The 16,383-nt window shown below is 40.1% G+C and overlaps 2 long non-coding RNA genes across 3 annotated transcripts; one reads left to right on the forward strand and one right to left on the reverse strand.

Moving 5' to 3' along the window:
- Positions 1 to 696: 696 nt before the first annotated feature.
- On the reverse strand, positions 697 to 9,137 carry LOC138950879 (uncharacterized). The gene is made up of 2 exons (XR_011450843.1): positions 9,033 to 9,137; positions 697 to 5,581 (listed from the first exon to the last, which is right to left on the reverse strand). It is a non-coding gene; the product is annotated as an uncharacterized lncRNA (long non-coding RNA).
- A 1,605-nt stretch (positions 9,138 to 10,742) lies between these two features.
- On the forward strand, positions 10,743 to 13,606 carry LOC138950870 (uncharacterized). Of its 2 annotated transcripts, XR_011450841.1 has the most exons (4): positions 10,743 to 11,379; positions 11,879 to 11,972; positions 12,293 to 12,373; positions 13,558 to 13,606. It is a non-coding gene; the product is annotated as an uncharacterized lncRNA (long non-coding RNA). The 2 variants fall into 2 exon arrangements; XR_011450840.1 differs by lacking the exon at positions 13,558 to 13,606 and having other exon boundaries at positions 10,750 to 11,379; positions 12,293 to 12,640.
- The last annotated feature ends 2,777 nt before the right edge of the window (positions 13,607 to 16,383 follow it).

Here is a 16,383-nt window from a genome sequence, read left to right on the forward strand (position 1 = left end):
TGCAAAAACGCAAATGTACGTGGGAGTTTCAGCCCATGGAAGAAGAAGAAAGAAAATGCATTGTATATAGCACTGACGTTTATTATCAATGAAAAAGACGGGGTTGAGAGAGAGAGAGAGAGAGAGAGAGAGAGAGAGAGAGAGAGAGAGAGAGAGAGAGAGAACGTGTGTGTGTGTGTGTGTGTGTGTTTGTGAGAGATAGGAGACCGAATTCGAAAGAACGAGAGAAATAGAGTGTGCGTGTATGTGTTTTGTGTGTGTGCGTGCGTGTATGTGTGTGTGCATGTGTTCGTGAGAGATAGGAGACAGAAAGAGAGAGAAAAATAGAGAGCGAGGATACAGAAAGAGATAGGGGAGGGGGTTGTAAGGTGTGTGTGTGTATATATGTGACCCTCCACCACGGAATGAGTCGCATGTCACCTTTGCATGATTTTCATATTTTTACATTTTCCTAAAGAGTTTGTTATGCTCTATCCAGTGGTGAAAACCGTTTTAGAAAAGAGCGGAAACTGTTTGAGTTATACGCCTGTGACTAAGGTGACCCTCACACTGTTACCATACACTCTCCGGACTTATATCAAGCCTAGCGCAGAACCGCGCGAGGTGACATGCGACTCATTTCGTGGTGGAGGGTCACATATGTGTTATATATATAACATTCTCCCTCTCATTCTTATTTGAAATCAAAACTAAATATCATCTCAACAAAGCTTTTTATGATTGAACTAGGTGTTAAAATTCGTAATACACTTTCGAGACGTGAGGAGAGAAAAAAATTAGAAATGTTCTCAAAAGTATATAAAAGTAATACGCGTAACGACCAATGTTTGAACATTTAATACAAAGTAACAAATACAAACCGCCGATAAGTGTTTAAAAAATGACGTTCACGCCAAAACACATTTTTACCATTTTAGTGAAACATGGGAATTATTCAATCATCCAGGGTGGATTTCAGGTGACCCGCTAGATGTTAGAACGGTATATCACGCTAAAAATAAAAGAAACAAAAAACACAAGACAAAATATAACAACAAGAGATTGCATCAGAAATATCAGCGTGCATGACTTATTCTGAGAAATGACACTTATGCATGTTTGTAGATAATCCACTTTTCCATGTGATATACTGAAATATAATTTGCTTACAGTCAGCATATTAGAAATAACTCATTAGAAAATGCATACTAAGAAGTGACTTTTTGTTCTCACAATAACTAAAACACACAGTCCTTCCCGCGAAAACAGTGTTGCCCACTATATATATCAGAGCAGCCTGGGGTCACGTGGCAAAATATTTTTTTTTCTTTTCTCTTTTTCTTTAACGCCCAGCCGACCACGAAGGGCCATATCAGGGCGGTGCTGCTTTGACATAAAACGTGCGCCACACACAAGACAGAAGTCGCAGCACAGGCTTCATGTCTCACCCAGTCACATTATTCTGACACCGGACCAACCAGTCCTAGCACTAACCCCATAATGCCAGACGCCAGGCGGAGCAGCCACTAGGTTGCCAATTTTATAGTCTTAAGTATGACCCGGGCGGGGTTCGAACCCACGACCTCCCGATCACGGGGCGGACGCCTTACCACTAGGCCAACCGTGCCGGTCTGGGATAAGATCATCCCATCCTGTTCATAAATAAAACTATAAATGAATTCAGTTCCATAAAGCCACTGGTGCTTGTTTAAGGTTAAAATTCATTAAAAAAAACGTTAAAAAACACGCTGCACGGAGAGTACCCAGACTGATGATTTGCTGTATGTGTCCAAGAGGGAGATGATCTCATTCCATGTACAATCCTTTCCAGATCTAAGAGAGTGATGCTAATCTTTTGCAGGGGTAAAACTGACTCCAATTAACACTAAAGTCTATAGTGAGTGGTTGCCACTTAAACGTGTGCTGGAAATGGAAATAAGAAAATAAAGAAGAAGAAAATATGATAACAGCACATTAATAGTATTGGGGTAACTCCCAAAGCAACACGTCTCTGTCAGTATGTCACAAAGACAAACTTCATGAAGACATACATAAGACATAAAAGAAAATCTACTAAATAGTACATTCACCATGGCAATTAAAATTATGAAAGGAAAAAGTAGTTATACAAATTATCAACAAGACAAATGGACTAAATGCTATCCTTATATTATGAAACAATACATGCAATGTAGATATATTCATGAATGATTAAAATATAAACGATGCACTAGGAAAGCGAAAATGGATGCAAAATTATGGCTTGTGTTATATATATACTAACAAGAGTAGACGTGCACAAATATATACATAAACAAAACGTAGCAGCTCTAAGTTGGATGAATATGGTCTGTTTTGAACTTTAAAAAAAGTTTCCTGATGCTTAAGTTAGACAGGATGAAGTACGTAGTACATTTAAAAGAAACCAAATGACGAATTACTGGTAAAGTAGTTGTTTTGCAATACAAGTAAGTACACAAAATTAGATATCACTGTCCACAGCAAAAAAAAAGTATACGGATAAAAACGTCCACAGAATGATACTTTACTAACACTACTGTACTTGTGGCGACAGTTCTTCAAAAAATAAGTTTAAAAAAATACTGCTCTCGTTCGGCGCTAATGGAGTTAAAATGGTTCATGAAATAGAACATTATTGATGTGCCCTAAGAAGGTGCTCATGGAACAACAGTACTGAGAGGACAACACAATACATCTAATACACATATATTTATGAAATAATATTTGCAAATAATAAACATTACAACACCAGGTGTAAACAAATTAGGTGTTCATGTCAAACAACATTAGACACAGACATACACTCTCCACACTAATACATAATTAGTACCGTAAAATCCCTAGCATACGCCCAGTACCTGGCAAACGCCCACCCCCTACTTTCGGCCAAATGTTGTGCAGAGGGGTCACTACCTAGCACTGAAACGCCCACCCCGGTTTAAAAAAAATGTTTTAAGACAGTCGGCCTCCTTTATCTACGATTTGTGCACACTGTTCAATGGTTCGCCTTTTTTTTGGAGGGGGGAGTAGGGGATAAAATTACGTCATGTCTTTCAGTGACGTCGTTCAGTGACGTCTTTTATTGAGTGTTTAACACTTCTCTCGTTGACAAGCACTTCCTTTCTAAGCTTATGTTCAGCCATGCCGAAGCACAAATCATATACAGTGACATACGAACTGACAACGAAGCTGCAGGCAATGTTTCGTTATGTGCCCGCGAGTTTTCTTTTGACAGAAATAAGAATGAGAGAGTGGAGGGAACACAGAAACATATTAGAACAGCAATACGGAAAAGAAAAGGAAAAAGGAAAGTTGTCTGAAAGACCGCCAGTTAGATCTGAAGAAGTTGAACAAGTTGTGATGGAATACTTGGAAGAGGGTCTCCAAACAAAAGAAGAAACTTACGTGTTTGTGCTGACGTTATTCTGAGAATGAGAAAAATGAAGGTCACTTGTGTGTTTTTTTTCTATCACAGAACCTTCATCTTTATTTGCGTAAACAAACGGTGCGTTTATTTTTTATTAAAATTGCATAAATCACATGGTTGTATCACTTTTTTCCCTCGTGAAAATGTGATGACACTTTATCTTGCAAAGGGGTGTATACCTAGCAAACGCCCACCCCCTACTTTTACCCGAAATATGTGCGGAGGGGGGGTGGGCGTATGCTAGGGATTTTACGGTACTCCCGTCCTATCATGCAGCATGTACATGATTGACAGAAAATGTTCATTTTGACTCCAATAACGCTACCTATTGAACGATCATTTAAACTGAAAATATGGTATTGACAATATAATTCATACATCTAAATTGTGATCTGGGCAATTGTGTGTGTCAAAGCCCGAAAAAAAAGGTTGCTTCGGTAAGTTTGGAAATTTCAAGGCTTACTATCCCTAGAGCTGCTTGCTAAAAGTCACCCTAGAGGGTGCTTCTCTGACTTTGCAAATACCAAAGCTTGCTGACCTTGGATATTATTTGCTACAATGAAGGCACTCAAGGGAGTGCTTCAATGAGCTGCGAAATACTTATTCCTCTCGCTCCTCGGTGCTTGCTACAAGTCACTCAAGAGGTTGGTTTGTGAGTTCGGAAATTCCAAAGCCTATATAGGTCTCGTGGTGTTTAGTGTGTGTAACTTTGAAATGTTCAAGGCTTAGCACTCGTGGAGCTGCTGTGTGTTGGATTCAAATCATCCGAAACAAAGTCAATGACTTTGGAAATGCCAAGGCGTATGATTCTTGTTTGGCTCCTTTGTGTTTGATACGAGTCACTCAAGACGGTGCTTCGAACAATAGGTTCTATGAGGGCTTATAATTCTTGGGCCAAATTAACAGATATCCAAGAGGATGCTTGTGTGACTTTGGACATTCTAGGGCTTGTAATCATCGGAGCTGTTCGATGTTTGCTAAAAGTTATCGAAAAGTGAGCTCTTGAGGCTTCTGAAATCTCGAGGTTTCTCGTGTGTCTAGGTGCTGGGTATTTGCTTCGTAGTACTCAAAAATAGTGTGCTTCTGTGAGTGTGGAATTGCCAAGGCTTTTAATTCTGGGAGCTGCTTGGTGTTCGCTACGGTTTGCTCAACAGTTTGTTTTTTTAACTGTAGACATACCATGGTTTTGAATTGTCGGAATCGCTAATTGCTTGTCACGAACGTCACTATAGAGAGGGTGTTTGTTTGACTCTGAAAAATTCCGGGGCTTATACAAATCGTGGAGCTGCTTGGTGTTTGCCACAATTTGCTTAATGGTGTGCACACGTGACTTTGGAAATATCATGCCTTTTAATTGTCGGAATTGCTTATCGTTTGTAAAGAACGTCACTATAGAGAGGGTGTTTCTTTGACTATTAAATTCCGAGGCTTATAAATCGTAGAGCTGTTTGGTGTTTGCTACAATTTGCTCAAGAGTGGACAACTGTGACTATGAAAATACAATGGTTTTTAATTGTCGAAATCGCTTATTGTTTGCTATGATCGAACATCACTATAAAGAGGGTGTTTCTTTAACTCTGTTTGACTCTCTCTTTCTTCATGAAGAGACAGTTTCATATATGTTTAGATAAATTTCCTTCTTGTGTTAATTTCTAAGTATATAACCTCAAAGTCAGCATTCTGCTAGGATAAAGCCTGTCCACTTGCGTTGTGTTGCCATTTCTTTTAACATCACTTTTTCCCAAATATTGTGGCGAAACCAAGCAAATCCACTTGCTTTGATCTGCCAACTTTTTTAAGTAGATCTGATAGCGGGGGGAAAAGCGGCAAAACCAAGTAAATCCACAAAATTCCCAACAACACCAAAACCATCCATCCGATAATTATGAAACTCGGTTTGTAAACCTGATTTAATGTTATTTATTTTGACATCTCTGTAGTTAGATCGAGATAATCGTCACTGTTGAGAAATTGACTCCAACGGAAAAAGTCGGGGCTTATAAAACGTTGAGGTTGTTGGTGTCGTAGTAGAAGCCGACGCTCTGCCTGTTGCCGGGAGAGTCGAACTGCTTGGCGAGTTGTGCTCGGATCGTCCCGAAGGTGGGTCGTTTAGCCGCCTTGTACTGCCAGCAATCCTTCATCAAGGTGTAGTACCTGAAGCAACAAGGATGCAAGTGAATCTCCGGACAATATTATTCACTTTTTGAAATAGATTTTGTTTTTAATCAGATTTAAAGTATTGACTCTAACAGAATGGAGTTTGGAACTGAAGGTGGGTCGTTTAGAAGCCAGCAATCCTGCATCAGGTTTAAAGTATCGACTCCAACAGAATGGAGTTTGGAACTGAAGGTGGGTCGTTTAGACGCCTTGTACTAGTTGCCAACAATCCCTCATCAGGTTGTAGTACCTGAAGCAACAAGGATACAAACGATTCGCCAGGCAATATTATTCACTTTTTGAAATAGATTTTGTTTTTAATCAGATTTAAAGTATTGACTCTAACAGAATGGAGTTTGGAACTGAAGGTGGGTCGTTTAGAAGCCAGCAATCCTGTATCAGGTTGTAGTACCTGAAGCAACAAGGATACAATTGATTCTCAAAACAAAAAAACCTGTTTACTTTTTAAAAGAGATATTGTTTTTAATCAGAGTTATAGTATCGTCTGTAACAGAATGTGAGTTTGGAACTGAAGGTGGGTCGTTTAGACGCCTTGTACTGCCAACAATTCTTCATCAGGTTGTGGTACCTGAAGCAACAAGGATACACCTTAAATGTGAATCGTTTTCAGAGTAGGCCCAGAACAAAACAGAAAATGAGATCGATGCTGAATCTGTCTCGCACGACAAACGTGGTTCTAGAACAAGAAAAAAAAAAACAGGCAAACAGCAGTGATTACTGAGTGTTTTAGGTCATCGAGACAGCAGTTTGTCGGACGTTAAACATACCCCTCCCTTACCACATTTCAGAATCCAGGAATGATGACCCTCCAACAACAATAGAAATAGCCGACTTCTTTCTTCTACAGGAAGAAGATTAAACAATTGATGTGTTTCTTTTTCGGAGATAAATGTCCATTTTCCAGCATGTCATTGAAATCCAAATACAAATAGACTGCCAATGTTCCCAAATTCAAAATAACAAGAGGCGAAGCCTTCGAGGCTCACGTAAGAAATCGACAAACAATAACACAAACTCAATCACTCCGTCACACATACACACACACACACACACACACACACACACACACACACACACACACACACACACACACACACACACAGTAAGCATAGGTGACACTGTGCAAGAAAGCGAGACACTAGATCTAGATCTGTCTGTCTGCATGTAGCCTGTAACTTACAGGGACACGACTGCCAACTAGTCTCGGCCCGCTCAAAATAACAATGACCGAGACTTTCAGTAATTCCTTCGCGTGACGTCTAACCCTCTTACGCCATAATGTGACGTCTTCAAATGTTAAAGTTTCTACCACAGACATACACACGCACACACGCACAGACAGACAAAGTTACGATCGCATAGGCTACACATACGTGAACCAAAAACCCCAGAAAGGTAACTATGTTATTGGAACGTTAAACTATGACAGAACGACTATTTTGATTTTACTGAAATTTGAACAAGTCGCGTGAAGCGATATAAACACATTTAGTCAATCTGTCTACAGTATTGAACTAAAAGATAAACACCAAAAACCATTCATCGCCAGGACTACATTCGGATAGTCTCGGCTAAACTTCCCCGAACACCGAGACGGGTCACGCTCGTCTCGGCAAACCATGCGAACATTATACTTGACCTATTTTCTTTAATTCTGAGTGCGTTTTTCAAGTAAATATAACATATCTATATATGTTTGAATTCACGAGAAAACGAGGCATACAATGCAATGCTTTTTTTAATCTGTTAGTGGAAAATCGTTTTTAATGACAACTTTAACCACTTGACTGCCTTAGGACGGGTATACCCGTCATGCGCTTGTGCAGCTGCAGCGCCTTAGGACGGGTTAACCCGTCTTCTCCGTTCCGGGATTTTCCAGAAATGCTACGTCACTGCTGACACACAAATAGCAGCCAATGGCTTGGTAGGATACCTCATTCTCATGAATAAACATAAATGGTGACGCGGTTTTGCGTCTGAAGGCTATTTTCGGCCTTGGCGACAGGGTAGGGGAGAGAAATCTCGACTCGTCAAAATGGCTGACGGTGACAGTCGACCGGGCCCTAGTAGGGAAAAACAAAGCAGGACTGACGCTACAGGCGGTGCAAATGATTATGGATACTGACAGGGGAAGGGGGAGATCTTCTTTCGGACGATTCGTTGGAAACAGGTAGATGATAGTGATTATAATCTTTTCTTGGAGCAAGCAAAACAGCCACCTGTGTTTGATCCACAGGCACCGGAAGATGCGCCGGACTGATTTTTCAAAAGTTCATATTTAAACATCATTATAAGCCAAACTAATTATTATTTCCATGATTAGACACTAAAAACAGATTCTTGGTTCAATTTCCCTTAAAAATAACATAGGTTTTACTTACCTACCTACTGCCAGTTTGGAGCTAGAATTTTTTGTGAATTATTACACCCCGAACTCCAATATTCCCTGGCAGTCAGGAATGCACATACGCAAGTTTTGATTGGCAGCGAAAGGGTTAATGAGCAAACTAATTAAATAATTCTTAAGCTTCTGAGCTGAAATGCAATACCAAAGTCCGGACTGAGTCAAACATTGCTTGACCAAAATTTCAATCAATTTGGTTAAAAAAAATGAGGGCGGGACAGTGCCGCCTCAACAAACACAAAAAGCCGGATATGACGTCATCAAAGACATTTATCGAAAAAAAGAAAGAAAAGTGTGGGGATATTCTACCCAGGAACTCTCATGTCAAGTTTCATGAATATCGGTCCAGTAGTTTTGTGAGAATCGCTCTACACATACACACACACAGACACACACACAGACATACACACACCACGACCCTTGTCTCGATTCCTCGTCTATGTTAAAACATTTAGTCAAAACTTGACTAAATGTAAAAAAATGAATAGTGACCATAACGTTTTGTTGTGTCACCATTAAACCTTCCAATAACATACCTTTTTTTATTTTTTTATTCAACATGCCATTAGTCTACATATTACCACTTACATAAAAAGGGGGAAATAAACTGTAAATATCTCGACATGTTTTGTTTAGAAATAGCTCGACATTTTTTGTATTCGAAATGTTGTACCAGCAGGCGTCCCACAGCCCAACATGTCTCCCTTCTCGTAGTCAGCAACCTGGAAAGATCATTACGCAAACAAAAATGCAAATTCCTGAACCAAGAGGTCGCTTTGAAATTATGGGTTTGCAGTTTTGTTTCTTAATTAATTCTCATCCTTAAAGCTTTGATGAGAATATTTTTCAATTTAACGTAACTTTAAAAAAAAAAAAAGCCTGAAATGAAAAGAAGCTGGCATCGGTTGTCCTTGGGGGAGAGTGCCCCCGTTTCAGCTGTTTGAAAATTGGGCAAACGAAATCGTTCAAGTGCAAAATGCTTTTGTGAGTACATTTCTTTCTTTATGTAAACCCTGCACTTACGTGTCATCAGCGAACTCTGGTTTGTCCATGCGGTATCCAGAACGAAGGCGTGTTCCGATCTCGTTCGAGTGGATGGTAGGGTATGGTACTTGTCCTGGAACAGACATGTATCTAGTCATATTATTATATTAAAGGCTCATTCCTTCCCGCGAAACGGCTCACCATCTCGGATATGGCCATGCAGGTTTTAACATGGGATAAGCCATCCCTCCACTTAGTCACAAACGTACGCAAATAAACTGCCTAGTCACTCATATGTGACGATGAGCCGAACTGTCTTCAAGGGGAGGAGTGGGTCTTTAATAACAGACACAAATGTACCCTGCGCGACATCGTCTCAAAAATCGAGTTGTTGGCCTTTAAACGTCTACACCCGTGGATTGTAGAGTTCTGTTTGTGATGGGGTCTGGTGGTTTCCGATTGTCTGTGTGTTCATGGAAACCTTCGGGTTTGCATAACAGTTTTTATAGGGCTAAGAAATTAGCCCTAATATTTTCAAACCTGTTTGATTGCACTTCGCTTCCCGAGGTGATCGTAGTGTTTCGGCACTCGGTTACATCTGGCGCTTGCGAGCAGGGATGGGACTCGGCATGATATGTTCAGGTAATGGCATAATATGACCACTGAACATTTTCGTGCTGTTCCCATTCTGCGAACTTGGGATGGACAGTGGTCCCCCGGTTCGGAACTTCGGGACGAAGTTCATTCAAACGGGGGCGATTGTGACAGGGGAGGCTACCGCTCCTTTCACAGCAGACTCTGCACCCGAGTTGTTGGCCTTTAAGTCAACACCAGTGAGTTGTGGAATTCTGTTTGTGATGGGGTCTGGTGGTTTCCGATTGTCTGTATGTTCATGGAAACCTTCGGGTTTGCATAACAGTTTTTATAGGGCTAAGAAATTGGCCCTAACATTTTCAATCCTGTTTGATTGCACTTCGCCTCCCGAGGTGATCGTAGTGTTTCGGCACTCGGTTACATCTGGCGCTTGCGAGCAGGGATGGGACTCGGCATGATATGTTCAGGTAATGGCATAATATGACCACTGAACATGTTCGTGCTGTTCCCATTCTGCGAACTTGGGATGGACAGTGGTGCCCCGGTTCGGACGGGGAAAGGGGGGAGATGGATAGAGCCACTTGTCAATTGTTTCTTGTTCACAAAAGCACTAATCAAAAATTTGCTCCAGGGGCTTGCAACGTAGTACAATGTATTACCTTACTGGGAGAATGCAAGTTTCCAGTACAAAGGACTTAACATTTCTTACATACTGCTTGACTAAAATCTTTACAAAAATTGACTATATTCTATGAAAGAAACACTTAACAAGGGTAAAAAGAGAAACAGAATCCGTTAGTCGCCTCTTACGATATGCTGGGGAGCATCGGGTAAATTCTTCCCCCTAACCCGCGGCTTTGGACGTCAGAGATTTAACTTTGGAAGAGAGGGTCTTCTTCTTCTTCTTCTGCGTTCGATGTTGGTGGCCGTGCTAGATCCTCAGACCAGTGGCTGCCAGGAAGTCCGCAGTCTTGCGCAGTTCGTCGGCAGGACCCGGAAGAGAGGGTCAAAAAGAGAAGTCTTGGTTTGTTTATTGGAGTCGTTTCTCGTTAAATCATTAGAGTTACTGGACCTGTCAAGTCTAGGTGCACGGAGCCCCTAGGGCTTTCTTTCATTCTGGCACCTATCCGTTTCAATAAACAAGAAATTCCTCCGAGGTAGGAAAAACACCCCCGTTGGTCAAAGGGAAATAACCATTCTCACTGCCACCAACTGAGAAGGTTATTTCCCTTTGACCATTAATATGTCCCTCTATAAGTCCTTGTAGAATCTTAATCCACCAATAACTCCCTAACCGTGTGTTTGACTGGTCCCAATTTTTGTAAGGACCGTCTCAGGAATGTATAGAACCTGTTCACCAAGTTTGGTGACGATCGGTCCGTTCATTCTTGAGATCTATATGCGAACACAAACACACACACAAACAAACAAACACATCGACCGAATCCTATACACACCCCTATTCACGACTTTTTTCCGTGACCTTTCGGATTTCATGGGGGCTGCCATTTTGTTCTCATCTCCTCAGTGTGTTCCGGTCTGAAACCGGTTTAAAACACCACTAGGCGGAAACCCCAAAACAATGACGGCCGCCTTTTTCGAAATAACATTTTCAGAGATTGTACACAAAAACAACGCCCGAACGGAAAGACAGAATGTGTCTTTCGCTAGATTGCAAGTCAGGCTTTTCACTTTTCCGATGAAGACAACCGCTGAGAGTGAAGAAACGACGCTGTTCGACTTCAAAATCTCCAGTCGCAGACGACCTTCGCTTTCGCAGTACAGTCTATAGGCAGGTGCAATGTTACTCATTTTGATCAGCTCGTTTACGTATATTTTTTGCATTCAGATCAATTAGAATGATTGGAATCAAAGCAGGAATAACTTCGGCATGCAAATGCATTTATTTGGCGAAATCAGTACAGCAGTAAGCTAGATTCTTTCCCTTCAGTTTGTTTGCGTGACTGAATTTTGTCTTCAAGAATGTACCACTTGCTTGATTTTGATTGTTTGTTCAGCTCATTGGCACGAAATGCATCTTGCAAAATATCAATTTGTTGAATGAAAACGGAATAAGTGACGTACTAACATTTATCTGCTTGCAAAAACAATCGCAAGGATAGATCTATCTGCTTCATTGACAGACAGATTTTCATTGAATTTAAAAAGCATGACTCGGTTTGCAGGCTCTCCGATTAGATCTATCTAGTGTTTGTGTTCTTAGATTTATTGGCCGTGTGGGCTGTTTACGATCATAACACAGTGTTGGTTTGTGCTGGTGCAATCTGCAGATCAAAGGGGATTGACCACATGGTGATGCAGTGATCAATGCAACTTGTGTTCACCACTCAATGCCTTCTACCAATCTCAATGGCAAAACGAAAGGTACAGTAACATGCTTGTGATTTCACATTATGTAATGTCTCTGGCGATCAACATAGTTTTTAACTCTAGTCTAACTGATCATGCTTATTACTATTATTATTCAATTACATACGATATATTCTCCGCCCCGGCTCCACCCTCACCCCATAGCACTGCCAATCAGCCTCTACACTACAGTCCAACAACTACACCTCTAAAAGCCCCCCCCCCCCCCCCCTACCCTCCGTGCAACATATGGTCATAGGGAGTGCTCTAATTGTTCCAGAACATACCCGACCACACTCATACACAGGGTACTGACAAAGGAACTTTTTTTTCAGTCTCCATCAGGGCTGTCACCTAATATATGCAGACAGGTGTAACGGACGTTTTAGCAGCCACTGTACCACACATGTCATAAGGTAAATATAGGTATGTTAGTATATTTACAAACTGTTCACTCTGTTGGTTTTTCTTGCAGCATTTATTCAGAAACTCTGTAAATTGTGGCAATTACATATGCAGACGTTCAACTTATTATTGAAGAAATAGAATCAAAATTGGTTTATTAAGTATTTGAATTTTGATCATGTGATCAGAGAAACAGTTTCTTGAACAGCTAAGCTACAAGTGAAGTACAAGGACAACAACATAAACAGGTGACTGGAGACTCAGGCATTGTTTTTTTTTTAAAATATGCACAGCAATGTTTACTCAGTACTGGGGGGGGGGGGGGGGGGGATTTAAAGTGTTCTTTTGGCTTCCAGAGAGGTGCTACGCCTGTTAAGATGGAAATGAAATAGAATAGTTGATGGTAAGGGTTATCACAAAACAGCAAGGATAATGTTGCATGCCTGTATTTTCAGTTTGAGTTTAAAAACAAAAATTAAATACTAGTTTTCTGATTAGCTATAATTCACGTGAGAATATTATAAGATGCTACCTTTTGTTAATTTTTTTTATAAGATTAGCTCATTGAGTCTGACAGGAACATAATTGAGGAATGCTTATAATTTCTTGGCCAGTTTAAAAAAAAATTAAAATCCTTGAAATGAAGTTTACGCAGGTTAGATATGAGGATATCTTAATTGGGATAATGCATTTACCAGTAATTACAACGAGAGATTTACTTAGAAAAACTGAAGTCATTCATAAACAATAATTATGATTACAATCACAGAGTAAGGGGAAACATGGCCTTTGGTCTGGAACAGTAGCTGGAATGGTCTACTTGTCAAACCTGCCTGAATGTGCTTTTTTATTTTTGTATACCTAGTGTGAACGACGTTTAGGTATTTGCAGACTAATTATTGTATTGCTGTTGTTTGTTTGTGAGTTATGTTATGGTATGTCCTAAATTGGTGGGAATTTGTTGTGTAACAGTATGTTCTCATTTGTAATTTGTTTCTCCATGACCCCAGAGGAACAGACTTCATATTAAAACCTTGAGACCCTGAAAATACTTGCATACTAAATTTTTTTTTTATTGGGGATAGGCAAGCTCTTGAATTCTTCAAGCCTTGAGAAACTTTCCAGTCTGATATACATGTACCAGAAAAAAGTGTGATCCTAACAATAACATGAATACTTAATTCAATATGTGCAGGAGCTACTTCGGCAGACCCATATATGGCTAGTATCACAATGCAGGGAAGGGGAGTTCATTGATTTATGTTTTTTCCACCTTTTCTGTGTTTGATGTCAGCCGTGATTACCCAATGAGAACTTCAAAACATGTTGCTGACTTGCGAAAACCCAACCATCACATCTGATGTAGTTGTGTAGCCCATCTAGAGGATAGAACATCTAATTTCGTGATAGCATAGCAATGTTGTGTACCTGACTAAATCTCTGCACATCACAGTGAAGTCTTACTTTATGATCATATGATTCAATACCCCCCCCCCCCCCCCTCCCCCCGACTAAACAACGAAGAGCAGGCACTACACACTCACATAACTACCAACTCCACAATGTCATTTCAGAATCAAGCAATCAGGAGAATGAAAGGATTCACCAGTGCTCCGCCACTCGGTTGGATAGCCATCACTATGCACAACAAAATCCATTATTGAGGGTTTCTTGGTCGTTTCTGAAGCTAGGGCTTGGAAGCTTCACATACAAATATTCCTAAGAAAAATCCTTGTCCTTGAGTAAGATTCCCAGTGAATGGGGCCGAAAACAACAAAAATGAATACTATTTTTTTTTAAATCAAAACATTGTTAAATTTGTTATCTTAATCATTGTGAAAGTCTGACCAAATCTGCGACATTGAGGCAAACAAGTTGGGGTGGGCCTTTAACTAAATACTCTGAAACCAGCAGCTGCTTTAAGTAATTGTATGTGTGTTGTCATTATGTACTGCTTGCACTAAATGCATTTTCTTTATCTCCTCAGAATCGAGCCACCCAGAGAAAGACCATTGACATGCAGGGCGCATAGTAAAACATATAGAATTATGGCGTGCAAGTCGGTCGACAGGTGCCAGCCATTATCATCATAACAAGCAATGCAGATCATAGTTCCTTATGTTTTATGTTGTGCACAAGTCCCTAGATCTGCTTTAATTTTAATGTAGAATTTCATTATCAGATAATTTGAAACATTTTGTTTAATTAAATTGTAAATACGTCCAAGTCAATTTGCAGCATTTTTTCTTTATTGTTCTTCTATATACCCTTAAAACTAACACATAGTAAAAACAAGAAATGTTTGTTCAAGGGAGATCATCTAAAGCTTTTTTTTTAAATCTGTAAAATTGCATAGTGACATCCTCCAAAAATAAAATGTCTTAAGAATAAAGGTATCTACACGGGTTGTCTACCTATTTCTTGATAGCTTTGCTTTTAAGTATAACTTTTTTTCTCAGAATATTTTTTTTAATAAGTTTTATTCAAGGGAGGCAATACAAAATATTTACAAATATGTGTCCAATTGTGTGCTTACAAATATTAACATTTCTTGTAGCCCCAAGAAGTGTGTTTTGTCTTGTAACTATTGTGATTTGAGAGCTTTAGCACTGAATGCTTTGCATCCTAGTGTGAATAGCATTGTAAAGCTTGCCTCTTGCTAATTTAGAGCAGTAGAATAGAAAGCAGCCTACTCCACAATCTTCTTTCATATTCTGTGCATACTCCTTGACAAGAGAACCACGAGATTTGTTTTATTCCGATGTTGCCTTTTCTATTCAATTAAATACTTAAATCCTACGTGCAACACAAACCTTTTTTGTGTTGGTTTGTTTGTTTATTTTTATATTTTGTAAGTATAGACCGTACTAGAGACCAGTCTTTCACCGCCGTATGATTGATCTGGAAATCTCCGCTAAGCAGTTCAATAACATAATTGAGGGCCCCAAAGGGTTTAAAACCGTGATCGTGATTGGCGTTTTTTGACCTTTCTGTGACCGTGATTGCCGAAATTTCCATTTCTGTGATCGTGATGGGACTTTGCCCGTGATCCGTGATGACAAAAAAATCAAGTCTCGTGATCGTGATCGTGATTTGTTTTCGTGATCGTGATGGGCATTATTGCAAAGCATTTTATTTTCAACGTACATTTTTCACAGCTGTATCACTCTATGATCCTCTAGTCTATTCGTCAAGGAGCCAACTCCGATTGAAGGGAAGCAACAACACATTCAGAAATATGATTTTGACAGCGATTGCTTCCCTTTAAAAGAACCAATCACACACTGACAAAAAGAGATCCAATCAGAAGGCAAATTGCAAAAGTCTGCCAAACTTCATCCAATGGAAGGGCTTCGTGCAAAAGTTTTGAGTGCATTCAGTCAAATTCGAATTCGAAGATCAAACATGGCGTGCAGCGGTACTGTCATCGAACTTTTGTTATATTTTGTGGATTCAAGCCAGACCAAAGCAGGCGGCGAGAATGCCTTCCTTGGTGGAAAGGTCAGGCTACGGGTCGGTCTTTCCGAAGACGAAATATCAAGGTATGTTGATCTATGTTGCTCTATGACTGTTCTGAATGTAGGCAAAGATCTTGAAATTTGTTCAAGATCTTTGAGTTTGAGTGAGATCATTGACATTGTCGACATTGCCACGTCCGGCTGTCACTCGCTCAGTGTGTCCTCGACTGGCTCGAGATCGAGTCTGCGTGTAGCCAAAACCGAAACTAGAAATGTGTTTTTCATCCCAGCAACGTGGACACGCTTGGCATAGATTCTAATTGTCGCTTCTTTGCATTAAGCTTGGATTTATATTAGCGCCTGTAAACGTTAATATCAACAATGGGTTAAATTCAGAAACAATGGCGGGGAGACGTGCCAGTTTGGATCACTTGATCCTCATGTCAAAGACGATCAAAGTCATGTTCGTTGGGGATTTTGTCAGGGATGCTACTTTTCCGGTAATTAACGGAAATTCGATAAAGCCGTTTTCAAAATCCGGTAAAGTCAAATTTTTTCCGGTG

Source organism: Littorina saxatilis, linkage group LG16, assembly GCF_037325665.1.
Source record: "Littorina saxatilis isolate snail1 linkage group LG16, US_GU_Lsax_2.0, whole genome shotgun sequence".
Taxonomy (NCBI): domain Eukaryota; kingdom Metazoa; phylum Mollusca; class Gastropoda; order Littorinimorpha; family Littorinidae; genus Littorina; species Littorina saxatilis.